General features: G+C 42.7%; 1 protein-coding gene across 3 annotated transcripts in view; it reads right to left on the reverse strand.

The window, feature by feature from the left end:
* CHCHD3 (coiled-coil-helix-coiled-coil-helix domain containing 3) overlaps positions 1-6819 on the reverse strand; it is a 276805-nt gene that overhangs the window by 109634 nt on the left and 160352 nt on the right. The gene's annotated exons all lie outside the window — the stretch shown is intronic.

The following is a 6819-nucleotide window of genomic DNA, read 5'->3' on the forward strand; positions in this document are numbered from 1 at the left end:
GGTATAGATGATAAGCATGAATACCACCACGTAGAGGTCATTTAGTATGGTAAAAGAAATATTGTGCTGAAAGCTCTGGCTTGGTTCTTTAAAATTTTACATTATTAGCCAGCTATTCTGTTTTCTTAAAATGTTGAATGTTTTGTGATTGTTGACATTTGTCACCTAGCACAGAATATTCAGGCCCTGGCAAAGAATTAGTGCTTTTTTTTTTTTTTCCCCCCAAATGAACTAAAAAGGCAGCCTGTTTGCTCTGAAAAAATGGCGCCCACCTGCTATTAATCTGAAGCTGAAAACAAGCTGTATAATGACATTTAGCAAGTTAACATTCCCCCCACTTTCCTCAAAGAAGAGCACAAGTGACATTTCATAATCTTCTCAAAAATTTTACAAAAAGTTCTGAGATGTGGATTTATATTTTGCTAATAATAAACCGCAGATGACATACGAGATTATTAAAACCAGATACTGTGCCCCTGCCGGGTGACAAGCCTGGTTTAAGCACTGGAGGAATTCCCTCCCAAGTCCCCCCATCTTCTTCCTTTGTTCTTTTTGTCTGGTGTCAGATGAACACAAGCAGTAATGATGACATGATCAAGGAAGAGCTGACAACTGGCTGAATATTTGTAAAAAGACTGCTGAACTGATCTTCGCAACAAGCTCTATTTTGTCCTCCTGGAGCTGCTTTCTGTCTGCTGAGGTAGTCTGTATCCTCAAGAGCTGAAATGTACCATAAAGCTGTTAATTTATGTATTCTCCAAATAGTTCCTGGAACACTTTGGAGAACTTTTCCAATGTGGTTGGTAGGAAAACCTGGTCACCAACTTACTCAGCTCTAACTAAGCATAAAACCAGGATCTGAGCAAGACTACACAATTCAAGACAGTCCATAAATGACTCTGGGGCACTTGTGAACATGTCTCTTCCTGGGCTTTCAAACCCTATTTACCTGCAAACATGCTAAGTTAAATGCTAAGGTAATCTACCTATCTGAACAACAAAATCAACTTACCTATTCATTTATTCAACAAGCACTCAATGGAAACCTATTTTATGAAGATCCTCCAACGCTGTGCTAGACATGGTAGAACAATAGCCAAATCCATCTCAATGACCATACATCACAACCCTAAAGCTCCAATTTGCACAGAGCTGCAAAACCACCAACCATCCCTTCTTTTCCGTGAGGGCTGTGTCCTTCAGGGATTTACAAACTGGGGTGGAGGGCAGTGCACGGGTTGTACAAACAAACAGCCATCATAAAAGATAATATATGATAAGGGCAGTGAGTACTGCAAAGAAAATAAAGGATTCGATCAGCTGGGCTGAGCTTGAAAGCTTGATGAGTGAATTTAGATGGGCAGAGATGGAGTCAAAGGCCACTGCAAGAAAGGGGACAGTAATCAAAGGTACAGAGGAGAGAAGACAAGAGGCCTGGGCATGTACAGCAGCTGAAGAGGGAATTACAGTAGGAGGGTCAGAACGTAAGTGGAAACTAACCCGCAGGAAGACGGAACTGTCAGGCTAAGAGGTCCAGACTTCAGCCTGTAGGCCATGGGGAGCCTCTAAAGGTTTTTGAGTGTGATGAAAACAGTATTTTAGGAAGATTAATCCTAGTGTATGGGATGGATTAGAAAGAGGGGAGAATGCCAGTGGGGAAACCATTATGGGGGCTGTTGAAAGGATCCAGGTGTGAGATAATAGAGGCCTACATGTGCTGAATGGCAGTTATGTTTCCACCAGCACGTTCTAAATCCCATCTAAAGTAAATAACATAAGTTCTAATGAGAGGACAGTGCACTACTGAAAGAACAAACCATTCTCCAAAACACAGGGAGGTGACGTGCAAGGATTAACACAGTGTGTACCGTTAGCCACGCCACAGAAAATCTCCGCATAGAAAGAGACAGTGAAACCATGTCATCTGGAGATGGGCCACTGAAACATTTGATGTCAAACACACCATTCTAAAATAAAATTAACTGGAAAGGAAGATATAATTAATGAAAGAGGACGGAAACTGGGACATGTCATCATGAGCTATTAGGCATTATTTTCTTTAAACACCAGTGACAGTCAGAGGTTGAAATTCTGGTGTTGAAGAGAATTATGCCATCACAAGGAAAAATACAACTGGGAGCTTTCTCCATGTCTAGCTCTACACAAGTACCAATGCCCTCCCACAAAAAAGCTCAAATTTGCTACAGTCTAACACTAAATTTTAATTTTAATAAAACCTACCACCTTGAAGAGATCATGATGGTTCTAGATAAATTTTAAAATATCCTAATTTTAATATTTCCTCAGATTTTTCACTGACATGTTGTTTAGTATGCCACTTTTAAAATGTGACTCAAGGAAACCTGTATTCCATTCTTAACTTGTGATTTAACTAGCTTTTAGGTAGGCATCCTTGTCTCAGGACCTTGGTTTCCAAGGTATGGTTGAAAAGTCAGAACTCTAGACCCTCTGCCAATGAGTTTCAATAGACAGTTAAGAGGCCCCGATAAGTGAGTCAGAAGCACAAGCCTTTATCCTATGCAGATCATGTTGGCTCCTTTAGGCTTCCATAGACAATTCAACAAAACAGAAGATAAACCCAAGGGGACAGATCCCTGAACTCAAGAGTCTGGAGAAAGCCACTTTTAATAACAAAGATTAATAAAAACTCCTAGTTGTACAGCACTTAGAGGTCTTAAAATTCTTTCATATTTATTACATCATTTAATTCTCAAAACAATGCTAAGACTAAATTAAATTTTCCAAACTATGCCTACAGTGCTCATAGCATAAAAATAGTAAAATAAGCCCTGGGAAAATTATCACCCCAATACTACAGTCGAGCACACTGAGGGTCACAGAAGTGAGAAGAAATGGCCAAGACACATGGCCAATAAATGGTCAAGATGTCTTCTATCCACGACTCTCACAAGTGCCTTTACCACCTTCTCTACAAAGCCACGCCCAAGTTCTGATGACCATTCCCTTTTATGAACTCCCACGGCATTTGCAGCCTGAGGCACCAATTCATTGTACAGAGTGCTGTTGCTCAGGACTATATTAGTCAGATTTCTGCAGAGAAACAGAACCAAGAGGATACATGGAGAGACAGGTATCAGAGGAGACTTATTATAGGAACTGGCTTGCGTGGTATGGAAGCCAAGAAGTCCGACAATCTGCCGTCTGCGAACTGGAGACCCAATTCAGCCTGAATCTGCAAGTCTAAGAACCAGAGGAGCTGACAGCGTAACAATCAGACTGAGGCCAAAGGTATGAGAACCAGTGGTGTAAGAACGGGGGTGGGGTCACTGGTCTAAGTCAAGGAGTCCAAGGACCCAAGAACCAGCAGCTACAATGTTCACCAGCAGGAGAAATGGACACCCCAGATGAAGAAGAGAGAGAATTCACCCTTCCTTTGCTTTTTTTGTTCCATTCACCTCAACAGACTGGATGATACCTGCCCACCTGGGGGAGAGCAGATCTCTTTACGCGGTGTACTGAATCAAATACATTCATCTCTTACAGAAACGCCCTCGCAGACACACTCAGAAGTGATGTTTTACCAGTTGGTTATCTGGGTATCCTTTAGACCAGTCAAGCAGACACATAAAATTAATCATCAGAGACTGGAATGAGAATGAAAATTAATCAGATCATTTTTCCTATGAAAAAACTGCTTCAAGAAATAATGTAAGCATGCAAATAACTACAAAAATGGAAGTAAAGGATTGTGAACCCCTCAAGACCAGGCAAGATGTCTTTTGATCACTGCATGAACAGAGCCTAGCAGGTACCTAAGAGAAGAAGGTCTGGTGAATGAATGATGAGATTTCCTTACACACCTGCCCACACTGTTCAGGTTCCTGACAGATACAGAGTGGCTTAACTAAATGCACATTCCTCACTCCTCAACTTCCTTATTTTTAATAACTACTGGGATTTCAAGGAGTGTATTTTTGAGACAGAAAGGTGAGTTAAAAAAAAAAAAGTGTATTTCTGAAATCCCCCTTTCTAGATCTCTCTCCCAATTTAATACTGTGATTTTTCCACATGTGATTCTCTCCATCTCTCTTGTTCCAAGACATAGGCCTAAGCAGGCAGCTTACTATTTCCATTTCCTCCTGATCCAACCTGCCCCCTCTATTCTATCACACAGAAGAGAGCAATGCATTCTGATCAGCAAAGAGCTAGCAATTACGTGCTTCCAAGACTCCTTCCAGAATGGAAGGCAGAGGCACGTCACTGCCTCTCTCTCCCATGCCCGTGGCAGACATCACTAGGCCATCACAGCCCTTGACTCAGAGTCTGGAAGGGGTTGTAGAACCTCCTGAACACAGGGCTCTAGGCAGGCAGTACTAATCGAATGGACTTGGCTGACAGTTTGCCAGAGTACCACCCTGGCTGTCACAGAGGCTTTCAGTGAAAGAAAAAGCAGAAGAAAAAAGTTACAGAAAACCAAGAAGAATAAAGGAGAATAATTAAGGGTCAGGAGATGCAATCACAGATTAGACCCAAAAGAAGCACAGACCATTCTGAACCATAAACAACCAGGAGGGAAAGGGCATGGAGAGAGTGGACAGAAAAGCTGGAGGAGACAGGAGCTCCGCCATCACAGAGCAGGGATCCACAAGTCCCAGGAGCATGCCCACTCCCTGAAAGAACACATCTAAGTAGCAACAGGTGGAAAGAAAGTAGCTCACATTCTGGGGGTCAGGGACTGATGGGGATAATATGGGAAGAGCCCAGCCCAGGAAATGTTCAGAAGATGACTTGCCACCCCTCATCCAAACAAAACTAGGGGCCACCCCGGAGCATCACGGAAGCACCTGTTAGAGTCACCTTTACATAGAGCAGCCGAGATGACTTAAACAGCCCCTGCTTAAATGGTGGGCCCGGCAACCATCAGATCTCAAATGGATCATAGCAGAGGCTTTCAGTGAAAGATCCATAAAAAGGCCCAAGGAGCCCAAAGGTGTGGACAGCTCAAATTATTTTCATTTTCCTTCTTCCCATAAAAGCCCTATGAGAAACCAAAAGTTTGATGTCAAGGTGCATAAAGTGACATGGGAAAATAAAAATCACATGTACTATATACAGAACTTATCTTGGCTCAGTCTACTTGCCACTTCCAGATAAACCCCTTGCTCTCCTACCCACTGACTTAGTGCCTTTGGACTAACCTCACAGGACGGATTCTTGGCTCTCCAAACCCATCTATTCTAAACCACTTCCTCAAGCAGGTTAAGTGTTTAAAACTGTATACAGCATGGGGTGGCTCAGTTTCTTAAGCATCTGCCTTCGGCTCAGGTCATGATCCCAGGGTCCTGGGATCGAGCCCCGCATCAGGCGCCCTGCTCAGCGGGAAGCCTGCTCTGCTCCTCCCTCTCCCACTCTTCCTGCTTGTGTTCTTTCTCTCGCTGTGTCTCTCTCTGTCAGACAGATAAAGAAAATCTTTGAAAATAAAATAAAATAAAACTGTATACAGCAGAACATTTTCAGCACGAGTGAGTTTTTACCTATACACCCAATCTGACAAAAGAACTGAATATACATACAATTTGAGTAAACTAATAATCAAACATGAATGTGTCCTCACATGTCCTTTTTTTTTTTTTAAAGATTATTTATTTATTTGACAGAGATCACAAGTAGGCAGAGAGGCAGGCAAAAAGAGAGGAAGGGAAGCAGGCTCCCCGCTCAGCAGGGAGCCCGATGCGGGGCTCGATCCCAGGACCCTGAGATCATGACCTGAGCCGAAGGCAGAGGCTTACCACACTGAGCCACCCAGGCGCCCCTCCCATGTCCTTTTTATTCCCTTTTTCCTCTCAGTTACTACTCACATTTTTATCTTCAGCTGCTTCTTTGGTAACACATTAAAAATCAAATACATCAACCTAACTAGAAACCTGTTGTATTCTTAACTCTTCCTCATCCCGTACAGGCAACTAATCACAAAATTCTATCAATTAATATTTCATGTACCACCTTTAGGATTTATTTTTTAAAGATTTTATTTATTTATTTGAGAGCATGAGTGAGAGAGCACCAGAGTAGGGGGAGGGTAGAGGGAGAAGCAGACACCCCGCTGAGCAGGGAGCCTGGTTCGGGGCTCGACCCTAGGACCCTGGGACCATGACCTGAGCCAAAGGTAGACACTTAACCGACTACGCCACCCAGGTGCCCCCATGCTTAGGATTTTTGTGATATTAATTTACCACCATTTAAGACCTACTGCTACTGACTTGGTATTTTTCTTTAAACTAGCTCACTTTTAAAGGTTCAATAATTGTAAGAGAAAACTTTATATAACTACCATAATTAGAAAACCAGATTCAGCTGTCATATATAAAGATAATAGGGAAAACACACTGAAAACAATTTCTGGTTAGAAATTATTGCCCAGCCCAAGATTCTGAGCTGAGACATGCCCCTGTTTCTTTGTCAAAAAGGCAGATAAACGGGGCGCCTGGGTGGCTCAGTGGGTTAAGCCTCTGTCTTCGGCTCAGGTCATGATCTCAGGGTCCTTGGATTGAGTCCCGCATCGGGCTCTGTGCTCAGCAGGTAGCCTGCTTCCTCCTCTCTCTCTCTCTCTCTGCCTGCCTCTCTGCCTACTTGTAAAATAACTAAAATATTAAAAAAAAAAAAAAAAAAGGCAGATAAACTATGCTGGGTGGTTAAAGACGAAGTAGACGTTCACAGACGCTGGCAGTGAACTACGCATACAATCCACAGCCAGAACTCCTGGGTAGGAATTTCAATTCCTCCACCTATTAGCTCTGTGATATAAGGCAAGTTACTTTAATCTCTCGGTGCATTAGT

Source organism: Mustela lutreola, chromosome 4 (assembly GCF_030435805.1).
Source record: "Mustela lutreola isolate mMusLut2 chromosome 4, mMusLut2.pri, whole genome shotgun sequence".
Taxonomy (NCBI): domain Eukaryota; kingdom Metazoa; phylum Chordata; class Mammalia; order Carnivora; family Mustelidae; genus Mustela; species Mustela lutreola.